This window comes from Cavia porcellus, unplaced genomic scaffold (genome assembly GCF_034190915.1).
Source record: "Cavia porcellus strain 051 isolate PalLab524CR breed Dunkin Hartley unplaced genomic scaffold, mCavPor4.1 scaffold_8, whole genome shotgun sequence".
Lineage (NCBI taxonomy): Eukaryota > Metazoa > Chordata > Mammalia > Rodentia > Caviidae > Cavia > Cavia porcellus.
The window spans coordinates 27,811,478-27,827,719 of NW_026947491.1; the positions used below are offsets into that span (position 1 = coordinate 27,811,478).

Here is a 16,242-nt window from a genome sequence, read left to right on the forward strand (position 1 = left end):
GGCTAACCCTTCAAGAAAGGCCAGGGATTTAGCTCTGTGGCACAAGCACCTTCCTGGCAAGTGTGAAGATGTGAGTTTAATCCTCGATATGAAAAAAAAGAAGAAAATGAGATGTTTTAAAGAATAACTGTGCGCAATATCTCACTACATATATATTTTAAATTTCGCTAAGATGACATATTGTACATATTTTTGCTTCCTGCTTTACTGATTTAACATTGTGGTCTGCATTTTTTTTGTATGAAGTACAAGCATCTTGTTTATCATTTGTGTAATTGACCATTTCATATTAAAATTTTCTTTAAGGAATCCTATCTCCAACGCAGTGGTTCTTATTGCACATGAGAAAACTTAACGTGGCTGGGTCGGAGCTCGGGGGGTATAACACTTGCTTAGCAGGCCTGAGGCTCTGGGCTCCACATAAGCAGCACAAAAATAAAAGTAAAAACTATTATATAAGAAGGTCACAAATGATAATTTAGTTTTAAATTTGTTTAAATAAATACTACTTGTTAGAATAGGAAAAAATGATCTTTAGCTAGGGTTTTTTATTGTTATTAATTTTTGAGACAGGGTCTTGCTGTGTAGCTCAGGATAATCTGAACTCAAAGTCATCCTTTTGCCTCAACTTCTCAAGAGCTGGCATTGTAGATGTGCACCACCACACCAGCTTCTAGCCAGGTCTTGAAAAGCACAGTCTTTTTTTATCCTCACTTGGTTTTGTGTGTGTGTGTGAGTGTGTGTGTGTGTGTGTGTGTGTCTGTGTGTGTGTGTTAGTGGGAATTAAAACTAGGACCTTGTGCATGCTAGGTAAGCACACTGTCACTGAGCTCTATCCCCAAAAGCACAATCTCATTCTCAAGCTTCACAACATCTACCAAACAAGGGTTATTTGAAGGGTGTTACCCCACCTATTCTGAGATGTCTTTTGTTTTATTTTTTGAGAGAGGAACTCACTGTGTAGACCAGGTTAGCCTCAAATTTGTGATCCTCCTGACTCAGCCTCTCAAGCCCAGGAATCACAGATGCAAGTCACACTTCCCTTATCATTTTGAAGTACTCTTAAATCCTCTGCCCAACTCAGAGCGGCGTGCCAGGGCCCATGATGTTCTCTGGTCACCACGGCTCATTCGAGCCTTGTGGCCCTATTATAACAAGTACTTGGACAGAGGCTGCCTTTGCCAAAAGCACTGACTCTTCACCTGGTCTACAGATGCCTGGCAGGTAACTAAACAGAGATTACATGCAAGTATGTCTGCCTTCATTTTGTATCTACTTCCTTTCTGCCTTGAGCCTTGAACAAAGCCTGCAATCCTTCTTCTTCAAAGCTGAAAGCATCAAGTTAAGAACTAAGGGATTTCCAACATTTGCAGGGACATCATCGTGAATAGATTGTCAACTGCTAGCTTTTGCAGTGTCCTGCTATGGACCAAGTAGTGTCTAAGATTTCTGGCACTACCCTATTCTTAATGGAACACACGCCATCTTGCTTCTCTGATGTGTCTTTTTCTCTGACAGGTCATTCTGTCTTCTAGTCATCCTGGAACAATGGGTCTCATCAGTGCCCCTGAAGCCATGCTGAAAAATTCCTTTCCTCACCATTGCTTCTTTCAGAATGAATAACTGGACCTGGCATGTGGAGATACAGAGCACTACTCAGCCCCCTGCAGCCTACGACTCCAGTAATACAAGAAGCAGTGCTAGAAATTTCCATCCAGTGAAACTGACCATCTTGTCTCCACAAGGACAATGTCAAGGTCATTTCTATGGGCTCACACAGTGTTTCTTCTTAGCAGAATCTCTTGTGTTCTGCTGGATAAATCTGCATCTGGTTTGGCTTCTGAGACTATGTGGTCTGCCTTGTCTCATGGGTACTGGGAGTTCATTGCAGAGTGAACTCGCTTTATCCCCCAGCTTCTGAAAGCTTCTAGCCACATTTGTGTCTCTCCTTTAGGGAGGAGTGGAGTCAAATGATCCCTATTTTTGGCCTAATTCCTTTCCTAACATTCTGTCTGTCCACCATTGTATTCTTGCCCTACAGAATATTTGGAATTATCTTGTGTTTTACACAGACTGCCTTAAACCTTTCATAGACGAATACAGTGACCTTGGAGGTACTATGCACCCTTGAGAAACTGACGCATCTGACGTACACTGTATCATCTTGAACATGCTTGATTCTGGCTGATCTTGAAAGCTAAGCAGGGTTTGGCCACTTATCTGCCCTCTACCTCAGTTTCCTCCTCTGTAAAAAGGGGATAGCAATGTCCTCCTCAGTGATGAAGACAGCAAAGCACATGCAATGATCTAGACTTGAGGCTAGGTCGCAGGTAGGATAATACAACCATTTCAAAGTAAGAAAGCATTGCAAACACTCTCCTGTTATTGTTTTCTCAGTGAATCACTGGGTCAAAGAGTATGAATGTTTCAAAAGATGGGTGCTGCTTTCCAAGTGAAAGTGAGCTCCAGCTTTAGCTGCCTTTGCCAAAGTCAAATGCTCCTACTGTAAAACTTCCTTGCTAATTTGACAGGTGGAAAAGTAATGTCACCTTTTTGTCATCTGAATATTCATTCTGTTTGTAACTCATGAAACTGAAACCTTTGCCCAAGACTACTATATTTATTTTATTATTTATATAGCTTGTCTTTCTCTCCATATCTTGCAGTATTTCTGTTGAGGTCTTTGTGTTTTCCTTAAATGTTTAGACTAAGATGAGGGACTCTTCTTTTAAAGTATATTTTTTTGAGATGGGGTCTGACTATGTCACCCATGCTGGCCTTGAACTCCTGATCTCCTTGCTGGGATGAGAGATCTGAGTTCCCAGCAAGGGACCTTCATTTTTTCTGCCGCTAGTCCCCTGCTGAGAAAAGGCAGGGTACAAGGGTTTGAAAGGAGTATTAGTCACAGTGTTGGGTGGAAAAGAGTGACAAAAGACACACAAATGACCATATCAGCATGTGGTCCTGCCCCAGTGAGCTTCCCTCTTACTAAAGGAGGAGAGAGGCACAGTTCCAAAGCAAAACACACTAAGCACAGTTAACACAATCTCTGTGGAAACTTGAGCTCTCCTCTTGACCTAAATTTTGAGATTATCAGTTCTAAAAATGTAGTTAATCTTTAATTGAAATAGAACTCCTTGAATTACAAAGTAATTTTAAGATCATACTCAAACACTTCTCAGCCGCAAAGACTTTGCAGAAGAGGTAATTAGTTTGGTAGTCATGGAAACCTAGCTAATGACATGACTACAATCCAGCTTGCACAGGCAATTTGTAGTATAGTAGAAGTCTAGTTTGTTTACTAAAATTATTTTTGAATGCTTTCTCTTATGGCTTGTAGAGGGAAGTTAAAAGCTTTGGCACTGTGTTATATAACAGCTCAGTATCTTGGGCTTTCTTTATTGATGTTTTAGCTTCCTTTATTCTTTTAAAACAATTTAGCAAATTGTTTTAAAGTCATGCCATAATACTTCTTTAGTTTCTCCTGATAAAGTCTCTGGTACACTAGCCTATTTTTAGGATAATAACAAGTCACTCAAAGGTACACTCTCCATGGTTCCGTATACAAACCAGAATAATAGCTACACAAAGCTCACATTCAATTTAATGAGCAGCTAGAGTTTGCACAACTCAGAGAAGAACCTAGTTACAAGACCTTGGTAAGCAGATTTCATTCTGTTGTCGTCCTTTTTCCAATTTTTTTAATAACATGTCTTGAATGCTATCTGTTAGACCTTATTTTAAACTTTTTATATATGTTAACTATTTAGTCCCAATAACAATCTAGGAGATTTAGGGTAATAATAATAATAATATTCTTGTTTTACAGATGGAGAAACAAAGGCATGAGGAGCTTATCATTTCCCCAAGTTGAAACGATGCTCATCAGCTATTAATGTAACCTTCTTTCCTATGTCATGTACTCCTTCGACCCAATTCCTTCTGCATCCTCTTCCATCCCGATGAGTAACCGTGAAGTACAGGTCATGTTCTCTACTGAGACGCTGCAATGAACAAAGCATTGGACTGGGAGCACAGGAAGGATTCTGTTGCCAGTGGCCATGGTAAAATCACAACCCCGTTGGCTTCAGTTTTATCCGCAAGTAAGAATGCCAGTGATTCCTACTTGAACCCGTAGGCTAGACATAAAAGTCAAATGTGAAGGTAGAAAGGGAAGGTCCCTGGAAGGTCATATATTTTGAGTAACCCCAGTGACTCTTTATATCTGTGCTGCTGGCAATTGTGTGGCTTTGCTGAGCAGTGTAAAAGTGGGTTGTACATGTGGACGTGCTCCAGCTCTGAGCTACGAGCTGTCCTTCCATGTGTCACGCATTGCTTTTAACACTCTCCAAGGTCCCCAGGTGGCTCCTGCCCAGCCTGCTCATGAGGCCTGCTAGGGCTCCTGATTCCATCCACAATCACAGCCCAGAGACGGAAGCACCCATAGGGTGTGGCTGTCTGCACCCATGGCTGTGTGGAGGGTGAGAAAGATCACCCAGAGATGGGCCTTTGTTCAGTCACCAAGAGGACCCAAAGCTAAGAGAGTTTCACAGAAACAGCCAAAGGTCAGACCTCTGAAGCTATTTATCCATAACTCAAGGCCATGAGAACAAAGATGCAGAAGAACAACATTGCCACATAATGTACAGGAGTTCTGGTCAGGGGACAGAGCCAGAGTGGGATGGTTGGTTAAGTGACACGAGCCAACATAGTTTAGGCAATCTTGGGGACAGAGCAAACACAATGGCCAAGGCAAACATCTCAGAAGAAACTGCTTTTAATTCTGCTGACTGTCATTGGGCAGATTCTGCTCTCAACCCTAACCATGCATCCAAAAATCCTGGGAACTGTTGTTCCTAGAATCCATCCTTATCACACTCCAATTCAGTTACAGTGCTGTACCAGTCACAAACTTATTCTTTCCATGATTCAGGTCAAAAATGAACTTGGATGAGAACTGAATCAGTGGTCCGAATAAGGCCAACACTAAACCTAACCACTGAATTTGATTTGTTTCTCATTCAGCTCGGTTTGTGACCAGAATTGTGGAAATAATTAAGTTCATGAACCATGATATCACTGGATCACAACCTGTGTCCCCAAAGTGAGTGGCTCCACTGCAGCCCAAGCCATGCCCTGGTGAGCTCAGTTAGGAGATAATGGAAAGTTCCCGTGGACTGGAGGCATCGTCTGGAGTTGAGCAGCCTGAGATATTCCTCACACACTGATCAGATCTGGCTTTCCCTCTTGCAGTGATTGAAGATTAACTATTTTGGTCGTCACTCTGGGAAAAGCTTTGCCTGCCTTCAGTGAGACCAAGACAACAGAGAGACCTCAGTAAAAAGAAGAGAGACCAGAACGGTTTCCAAAGCAGGCCCCCAGCTCATGCCACAAGGAAAGAAGGAAGCCACATTGAGGCATAAGCACTACGGAACAAGCCAAATGGATGCTTTGACAGTCTTTTGTAATTTTTTGTACATGTCTTCAGACATCACCCTTGGAGAGACTCTTCAAAGAAAATTCACAATGGACATTTAAGGAATCGTGGGACAGGACAGAAAATGGCAAGGGCCTAAGGGCAAGCCTTTCAGAATGAGTAGGGATAAGAAGACAGGACACACAGAACCCCAAGAAAGATAGATGGGAGCACGCAGCTAAGTGGGAGATGGAGGACAAAACTCCTATCATAAGACTCCCAATGGATTCCTAAAAACACATTTTCACCTCAGGACCAGAAATTCTATTAGTTATCTCCAAGACAAAAGTAAAGAAATGTCAGCTCTCTTTGCTCACAGGTAGAATTCTAGTGAGATGAGAAAAGGACAGAGAAAATGTGGTACAGATTGTGATGGAGCACTTTCCAGCCACGAAGAAGGATGAGCTTGAGTCCTGGGTAGGCAGGGGATGCGCCTTGAAACCGCAATGGGAAGGGAAACAGATCAGACTCAGAAGAATGAATATCGCTTGGTTTCCTTATATGAGAAACACAAAGTATAACTAAATTAGAGGCAAACAAAATAAATGTGATATGAAACAGCGAGACACTGAAGAGATGGGGTAGGGGGCTGCGTGAGGAGGGAAAGGGAAGTGAAAAGGATCCAGAAGCACTGTGCACTCAGCTCCGTGATGAGTTGGTTACACACCATGAAGGTGCGCTCACAAGACAAGCAACCGTGAAGAGTTCTGATAGGGCAAACAGGAAGGGCAGCACAGGAAAGACAGGCGTGCGGTGTCTGTGTGGGTTCATAGAGGGCGCTGGCTGGGACAAGTCACTTGCTACACACTCCACAGGTGGCCGAGGACAGACAAGGGCAGAGGAGCCCTCTGAGCTGCTTCCTTTGCGAGGCCCAGGGTCTGGGCAGAGAAGGAGCCCTGGGAAGAACAAAGGAGGGGGCAGAAGAAACCCAGTCACCAGGAAGGTCTCCGTGGGAAGCTCCACTCTGGGCTCCTCCTCTGCAGAGAGTGCTCTCTCAGCAATCCTTCAGACCCACACGCAGCCTTGTCCCGGGACACGGCACCAGGCCCCCCTGCACATCCTCAGCTGCATCTGTGCAAGTTGACTTCGGGCTGCTCGGTGCTCTGCTGCACCTTTCCAGATGGATGCTGACAAATGCAGTTGTAGACAGAGTGACACTTGACACCAGTGGGAATGAATCCTCTGTGCTCGGCCAATGCACTTCCCAAGATCTGTCGATCCAATCATGGAGGAGACACAGGCTCCCATCAGGAAAACCTGGGCAAGATGCTTGGATTTCCTTTGAAAGAGATGAAAGAGAAAAACCCAGGTCAGGGAAACTCATGGCCTCACAGCTGAAAATGGAACCATGGCCACCACTTGTCCTAGGAAACATCACAAGGGTGAAGGTGGAAGGGGGTAAGGAGGAAGCCCTGTATCATCCCACTAACAGCATACAGTGAGAAACATGTTTAAACATTGAAGGGGAAATGAGAAGAAAACATGGGGGAGGCTCCCACAGGGTTGGGTCCACGCCATGGGGAGCCACGGGCTGCAGAGTCCATGCAGGGGCACCCGTGTGGTGGCTCCCTGTTCACGGTGTCACAGGCTGCCCGGTTGGTATAGAGCTGGCTTCTGTGCTTCCCTGTCTCCTGGCTGCTCCCACTGGGAAGGCTCACCTGGGCTGCAACACCGAATGGTCTTGCACTCAGACCTCAGCCCCCGAGGAGTGATACTGGTAGGCAAGGGCTGAGCACACTGTGGTTTCCCAGGCCCTGTGCAGGCTCTAACTGGGCCTGCTGCTCCACACCACCAGCGCCCTGCTCCCCCTCTTGCTGCGAGCCCAGGTGCCCTCCACACCGCCGTCCTCCTGTGTGAGGGCCATGCTGTTCTCAGGCCTCCTAACCAGTTCACCCTAGTGGTGGACACCTGTGTGAGGTGGATGACGCTCTGAGGTTCTGGGCACCTGCCACAACCTCCAAGGTTTCTTGGGGGCCCGAATTCTGGCTCTAGTCCTTCTAGAGTTGCTGTGGTCACATCATGGTATAGTAAACTGAAGAGGCAGGATTTGAACTCGGGTCTTGTGCATAGCTGCAGGAAGGCAGCAGAGAAAGAACAGGGGCAGGAAGCAGCTGCGGCTGCCGCTGAGAGCAGGCTGTGGCCCTCTGTGCCTCTTCAGAGCTGCATGTTTTTCCTTTTATGTAAATATAGCAAGGGAAGTTGGTAGGCCTCAGAGCAGGAGTTTCTGTCTGCTCTTAGAGCCTCCCTAGAATGTTCTGAGGCAGGAGCTGAGGAGCAAGCTCCTGGAGAGCCCTGGAGAGGCTCAGGAATTCCAGCTGAAGGGCAGGCATGCTAGGCTGGGTCCTGCATCGGGACAGGCGGGAAATGTATGATGAACTGCTGGCTGCACCTCTGTGAGGCCCCTATCCGGCCAAGCAGCACCCACTCTGGGTGGGAGGGAGTCACTAGGAGGGGAACTGAACCCAAGAAGCCCTGGGGCATGGTGGGAATGGAGAAGGTGGGAATGAAGGCCAGACCATGAGCAAGGTCGAGGGTAAGAGCACAGGTAACGCTGGGGTCCTACCATAACACAATAGGCTGTCCCCCAAGATGGCCCTAGAGAAACCATTCCCTACAAGTGCTCCTCCTGTAGCAGAGGGAACCATGCCCTGAAGTCGCATGCGCCATTGCTGTGTTCTAAACAGACGGCAAAATAGGGTGAGTGCCCGAGTGTTGTGCCTATGGACCAGCAGATCCATCCCCTGCATCCCTCCCGCACTGCCCCTCACCCTGCAGGACATCTGGTTCTCATGCTCTTTATGTGATAGTGAGGAGATGCAAGGAAGTACTTATACCCACCAGACACGCATGCGCACGCGCACGAGCACACGCACACGCACACATACCCACCCACATACAAAGGTACACACAGGTGTTTTGAGGGAACTACAGTTTCTTTCAAAACTCCTCTCTGGTAGGAAACACACTGTCCTGTCTTAATCATTCCCTTGCTTTACTTTACAGTTTTATGAGATGTTTGTATTGGTTTCGTATGCTTGAGGATTTTACATAAATGGAATCATAGAGTTTATTCTTCCATGACTTTTTTTTACAGTTAATATTATGTTTCTGAGATGTATCTTAAGTGTTGCCTATATCTGTGGGGAGTTCCTTTTCTCTGCTGCATAGTGTCCTACTGGATATACCGCATTTAATTTTTCTACTGTTCTACTGGTCATTTTATGGACTCCTGTGTCACTTCAGAATCATTCGGTGATTGACACCAATATGTGGACAGTATCAGAGCTAGAAGCCTGGGCACATGCAGGTGACCATATACTCAGATATTCCTTAAACAAACAAACATACAAACAAAGAACATGGAAAGTGAGTCCAATGCTACTTGATGATGCAAAGGAGACTAATCTCAAGATTAATTGGAATTAGTGAAAAATTGGAATATAGCATACATTACACAAAAACTATTTGCAGAAATAGTAGAAAACTTACCAAGTATAGGCGAAGAGGTGGCTGAATCAAGAGTGTGTGATGGATCCATGGTGTGATGCTAGGGTCAAGGGCACTAGGATTAAGGGTGTGAGTGCTGCCTGCCATGAGAAGCCAGGATAAAAGATAAGTGATAGAAAAGTTGTGGTTGTCTCTTGCTTGTTCTGCTGCCTTCTGCCCACCATAAACTGTTTCTCGTCTGCAATGCCTGCCTGCCATGGCACTCTGCTTGGAGCCAACTGATTATGGACTGAAACCTTAACAAAATGTTATATGAATAAACTTTTCCCCTTTAAAAAATCTGATGGAGACGTAAGTTCTTTCCATGACAAAGAGCACCTTCAGAAATTCATGACCACCAGACCAGCACCAAAACCTTCTCAAGGATATCCTAGAAAGAGAAAATAAAGTCAAAAGTGCCCAAATCTAATGAGCTGAATACACCAAGAATAATGAGCTATTAAGCATAAGGGAGAGAAAAGGAATCAGCAAAAGGAAACTAGTGCACTGGCAGGAATAAGTCAGTACCTTTCACTCTTAACTATCAAAGTAAATGGCTTCAATTCTGCAATCAAAAGACACAGATTGGTGTATTGCACTCAAAACAAAGCCCAACAGTTTGCTGTATGCAAGAAACACATTTAATTAAAATTATTCATCAATAAAAAAAATCAAAGGATGGAAAATGTTATTCTATGAATGGGAGCCAAAAGAGAAGCAAGAAAAGGGAACCTGTCTACAGCCAAGGTGGACTTCAAGCCAAAACTGATCAGAAGAGACAGTGAAGAACACTTCACACTGTGGAAACAATTTAAAAGATAGAGATGACAATTGTAAAAATATATGCACTGAACACCAGCACTCCCAAATGTAGAAAACAAATCCTCTGAACAAAACAGATCAGATAACTATAATCACAGTGATTGTGGGTACCACAATATCACAAATACACAGGTCAACTAGACAAAAAATTTTAAAAACCACAGTGGGGACTGGATACCCTACTGCACGCATTTAATCCCACCACTTGGGAACCTGAGGCAGGAGGATAACCATGAATTCCAGGCCAGCCAAAGCTACACAATGAGCTCAAGGCCAGTCTAAGCTACACAGTAAGACCTTGTCTTAAAAAAAAAAACCTCTGGGCATGGCAGTGCATGTCTGTAATCTACACTTAGGATGCTGAGGCAGGATGATTGCTATGAGTTTAAGGCCAGCCTGGGCTTCATAGTTCAAGGCAAATCTGCACTACAAAACTTATTCTAGTTTGTCTCAACACCCACTCCCCACAAATTACAGTTGAATTACACCTTCATACAAATGGACTTAATAGAAATATATAGGGTGTTCTAGCTAACAAAAACAGAATATACTTTCTTCTCAACAACACATAAAATTTTCTAAAGAGTTGACAGCATATTAGCCCATGAGCCGTGCTTAAATACAAAAGAATCAATTATGCCATGCATATTATCAGATTGCAGGGCAATGAAACTACAAATGAATGGCAAGGAAACAACAGAAATTATACAAACATATGGAAATTAAATAATATTCTCTTGAATATTCAGTGCAACAGAAAAAATCAAGGAAGAAATTAGACAATTCCCAGAATCAAATGATAATGCCAGCACAACATATCAGAACTTATGGGGCACTATGAAGGAGTTCTATGGGATGTTTATAGTTATTAATATAGTTGTTATAGACCAGAAAAAACAGAGCCCAAATAACCTAATGGTGAACCTTGAGGTCCTAGAAAACTAAGAACAATCCTAATTTAATGTTAGTACCTAGAAGAAAATAATACAGTTTAGAGCAGAAATTAATGAATTGAAACTTTAAAAAGTACAAAAAATCAATGAATTAAAGAACTGACTCTTTGAAAGAATAAAAATGATAGACAAACATTTAGTCAATCTTAATGAAAGAAGATATCAATATCAGTTTAATAAAATTACAGTGGACACTGCCCAAATACAGATTATTAGTATTTACTTTGAAAATTTGTACTCTGATAAATTGAAGAATCCAGAAGAAATACATAGAATTCTAGATATACAAATTAATAAAAGTGAACCAAAAAAATCTAAAAACCCTGAAAAATTCAATGACAAGCAATGAAATTGAAGCAGTAATAAACTTACCAACTAAGAAAAGTCCAGGATCTGATGGATTTACTTCTCACAGTTCTGCAGGAACTTCAGGGAAGATATAACACCAATACTCCTCAAACCCTTTAATGAAACTGAAGGGTAAAGAGTACTCCGAACGTCATTCTTGGAAGCTCTCGTGACTCTGATTCCAAAACCAGAAATAGACCCAACTGAAAAAGAATACGAGAGGCCACTCTGTTTAACACAGACACAGAGATTTTCAACAAGATGTGAAAAGCAGAATGCAACGAATCAGTGGTGCATGTCTGTACCCCCAGAACTCAGGAGGCTGAAGCAGAAGGATTGTAGTGAGTTTAAAGCCAATCTGGCTCCTAGTGTGTTTGAGGGAAGCCTGGACTGTGTGGCAAGACCCCCCCCCCAAGAAATGCAATGAATCAGCGTAAAGATCGTATCAGTAGGCTTTGTCCTAGGGATGCAAGGTTGACTCAACATACACACATTAATAAATGTTAAGCTTCAGATACACAAACAGGAACAAAAATCACATGTACATCTTATTAGATACAGAAAAATCCTTCAATAAAATCTAATATCCTTTCACAATATAAATTCTCAAGGTATAGAACAACCTTATTCCAATCTGATTAAAGTCAATTATGACAAATCTACAGCTAACATTATATTGCATGGATAAAAACAAAAGTATTTTTGCTTCTACACTCACGAATAAGATGAGGATCCCACTGTCACACCATTCCAGTTCAATATAGTTCTCAAAACATTAGCCAGAACAATCAGAGATGAGAAAGAAATAAAAGGATAAAAATTAAATTGTCATTATTCACAGATGATATGATCCTTTACATAGAAGATCCAAAAAATTCCATCAAAAGACACCTAGAATACATTGAGAATGATAGCAGAATATAAAATAAACACATGAAAATTAATAGCTTTCCTGTACACCAATAATGAAGGTATTGGGAAATTAGGGGAAAATACCATTCATGAAGAAAAATTAAGTACTGAGGAATTAGTCTGAGGTGGATCCCTGGGACCTACGAAGGATCTGAAGGGAGAATTGGGGCCCACAGGAGAAGAGACCGACTTCAACACAGAAAAAAGACAGCAATCTGCACTTTGCCCCTGACTCCCAGCTCTGGGTATGAGTGAGGAGGCTCAGATCTAAAGACACAGTGATTGCAGGGCCCTCCCTGGAGAAACACACCAGTAGAGTGGAGAAGTGGATACTGTCAACTACAATAGCTGGTGAATGACTTCAGTCCTGTAGTCCGCGGGAAAGAGTGTTTGGCCAGATATTATTTTAGGGAGGGCAAAATGAACCTGGGACTCAGACCAGCCATGTATTCCTCTCAGGGCTCCCACTGACAGGAAAAGGCACAACTGCAATAGACATCCAGGGCCATGGAGCCAAGGCCAAGCATGTGAGAGACACCCAGAGTATTGTAGGCTGCACAGCTAGAGCCCCAACCCCACCATCACAGGCCAGGGTCAGCTTGAACTTCTCTGGAGTTGAAAGCACCAGATCAGGTAACCCACCCCCTTCCTACTGAAGGATTAATGGGGTCCTCTAAGATGGATGTGGGTTCTGTCTGCCTTCTTGGTCTATAGCGACAATGGAGAGGTGTCTTGAACTGGAAACTGCTACAGAGCTGTAGATGCCAGAAGAGAGCCATAGGCTCGAAATCACATTTTTCTTTTCTTTCTTTTTTTACAATTGGTTTTAGTTTTTTATTTTGGTGTTTTTAGATATTTTGCTTTGTGTAGTTCTTGTTCTTGTTTTTTTTTTTTTTTCTTTCTCGCCTGGTGTCTTCTCCACCAGTGTCTCAAAGTTTGAGTAATCTTCCTTTGTCCTTCAGCCTTGTTTTTAATCTTTCTCTCTCTCTCTTTTTTTGTTGTAGGTTTAAATAACACTCTATTGAGGGGATATTTACTGTACATAATCTTCTGATTTGTTTTAGATCTTGTTATAGAACCAAAAATCTTGTACCTGTGGTTAAAGGTGGCAGGTTAACATAACACAGTTTGCCATTTTGTAGAATGTGCTTCATACAATTGTTATCACTGACCATACTACTTTAGCCAAGGTGACATAGTTGTGATCAACTGTTCCTCCTTGAATGATAATATTGAGAATGTCTGAGAATCATAAACAATACCATAGTGCAGTACCAAAGACCTGGGTGCTAGACAACTAGGCAGCAATTTCTCATCCCTAAGAAATAAAAGAGGCAGGGTCTTGGGACAGACTCAAAAGCCAAAAGACAACTGTACCTAGATGACATCTCTGAAAAAGCAGTCATTTCCTAAGGAGGTCTCAGTACTATTAAAAAGCTACCTACATAAACAATTACAAATATCAATGAAGAAAACAAATGTTTAAAAAATGCAACGTGACAAGACATGAAAGTAAGGCCCAATACCAGGCCTCTAGCTCATGCAAGGCAAATCCAGGGAGCACTGAGGTGGAAGAAATCAGAAGGCATCCAGCTGAAGTTTCTAATATGGTTGCAGTGTAAGCAACAAAGCAGTTGGATGAGGCTCTGGAAAAAACAAATCTGGGGTGCTGCTCAGTGGTGATGTCACTGCCTAACATATACAGAGTTCTGGATTAAATCTCTGCCAAAGAGTAATGCTAAAAAAGTCTAAAATATTTACTATGTAGCCATTGTATGGAGGAAAAGAATGCATTAGTACCCTGAGTTGATCATTTGGCATTGTATACACATATCAGATTAACATATTGTGTCCCAGCAGGGCGTGGTGGCACACGCTTGTGATCCCAGCCCTCAGAAAGCTGAGGAAAAGAGGATAATTGTGAGTTCAAAACCAGTCCGGACTACAAAGTGAGCTGACGGCCACCCTGAACTGCATAGTAAGACCGTCTCATGAAAGAAAAAAAACCGTGTTGTGTCCCATAACGTGTACAAGTACCATATGCCATGTAAAAATTTAGGACTTTAAAAAATAAAGGTTGTGTACATATACATATATGTACATTAAAAAGATAGTTACACAACTAGTTGTTTCTCTGAGTTCACTGAAGAGAAAGATTTGTGCCAGTATTGTTTGGGCAATTGAATGCAGATGTCTTGTGCTCTGGGTGAATGATTTGGGGATGACAATGTGCAATGCATGTACCATTGTTGCCCCCTGACTATTATTAAAAAGCTACCTACATAAACAATTTACAAATTTGAAATTTTCTTTTATCTTGTTTTCTTTTTTATTCTCTTTGAAATATAATGAATTTAAATGAAATATAGGTGTCCCAGGAATTTGATGATCAGATAGGATGGGTTTGTCAAACATTGACAGTTGCTACATGGGAAAATTTTGATTGGTTCCTTTTTGACTCTAGGAGAACCAGTTTAATGGGGTCATTTGAAAATGGAAAAATTAAAGGAAAGCCTTACTTGGAATAGGGATGTTGCAGGCAGCTGATTTACTTAGTATTGTAAAATGTCTTCATGTTGGGCCTCCTCTTAGAAATAAATATAATACCCTTTTCACTATACATCTATGTTTATAGACAATTTCATTTACTTATTTACTTCTACTTTTTTGAGACAGGACCTCGCTGTGTAGTTCAGGCTGGCCTAGAACGCACAGTGGTCCTCCTCCCTCAGCCTCTCAAGTGCTGGGCATTGCAGGCATGACCTTATACACACAATTTAAAGACCAATATAATGCCCAAAGTAAAATATCTCAGAGTAATAATAAAATGTTTGATGGAAAATAATACCGTGTCACCACATGTTGGATATGATGGTGATACAGGGGAAAGAAACTCCCAAAGTACTAGATGTCCTGTCTGGGTTTGTATTCTCTAAAACTGAAGAATGACTTTTAGGAACAATGGAGGTAAAGAGCAGAATATATTGAGAGAAAGAGGCTTCTATGTGAGAGAGAGACAGCAGAGGTCCAAGTGGGTTGCCAAAGACTCCTCTATGTTTTCTAGGGATTTTATAGACAGTGAAACTGCAAGGTGAGGCAGGTGCAAGGTGGGAGAAAAATGGAAACTTGCAAAGAGGGCAGGAGGTGGGACAGAACCAATATGATTAATTTCTCAGGTAAAACTGATTAAATTGGAAACAAATGAGGAAGTGAGTCATGCAAACAGGCATGCATATAGAGTAGTGACTCTCTCTGTATTGTGCTAGGATGGTGACTACTGGCCTCTTTAGGGTGATAGAGACCTATCGGGAATATCAGTCCTTAGGATGTAGGCATATTTGTTTAGTCTTTTGACCTGTGCAGTGGCTGGAGTCTATCTTCTTCAGGGTCACAAAATATCTGGTTTTCTGCACTGGCTCCTTCAAGGGCCTAGCCATCTCTGACTGCCTATAATATTCCTATCTAACTCAGCTACCTATAACAGTGGGAGTGGAAGGCATAATGATAGTGAGTGGGGAGATAACCAGGCCTCTCTGTAGAATAGCAAGGAAGTGATAGATACAGAGCACACCAAACAATTGTGGGGCTTTACTGATGCAAGTGCAATAACTGGAGTTTCCTTCAGAGAAGTGATTTCTTTTCTTCTGTTTTGTTAGACGGTATCTTGTTATAAAAGTTCAGGTTGGCCTGGAACTCACAACCTTTTTGCCTCAGACTCTCAAGTGTTGCAATTACATGTGTGCAACACCATGCCCTGCTTCAAATAAATGTTTTTCTAAAACAGTTTCTAAAAATAAAATCCTGAGCTAAGCAAATATAATCTTCAGATTTTCACAATGATTACAGAGTTAGATAAAAATATTATAGGCAGTCAGACAGGGCTAGGCCCTTGAAGGAGTCAGTGAAGAAGATGAGATGCCTTTCAACTGTGGAGGAGACAGACACCTCTGCTGTGGGTCAGACTTCAAGACAAAAGATAAATCACATGCACCCATATACTTCCTAAAGATAAGCAGCAGGAATTGATATTTTTTTAATTAAAAAAATTTTTTAATTTTAAAGATAGTGAAATACAACAAAACAGGACAGAACAAAGACAACACAATGAAATCAGTACAGAACTTCAGAGCAGGACACGGGGATAACAATAATAGGTACAGTATACCTCATTATCTTCACAATAGTTGTCCATTCAGTCAGGGTGGAGCAAAATCAAGCCAAAAACAGAACACTAGAAAACAAATC

The 16,242-nt window shown here is 42.2% G+C and overlaps 1 long non-coding RNA gene across 1 annotated transcript; it reads left to right on the forward strand.

The window, feature by feature from the left end:
* The first annotated feature begins 802 nt into the window (after positions 1-802).
* Positions 803-14,617, forward strand: LOC134477275 (uncharacterized). The gene is made up of 2 exons (XR_010049192.1): positions 803-1,757; positions 3,830-14,617. It is a non-coding gene; the product is annotated as an uncharacterized LOC134477275 (long non-coding RNA).
* The last annotated feature ends 1,625 nt before the right edge of the window (positions 14,618-16,242 follow it).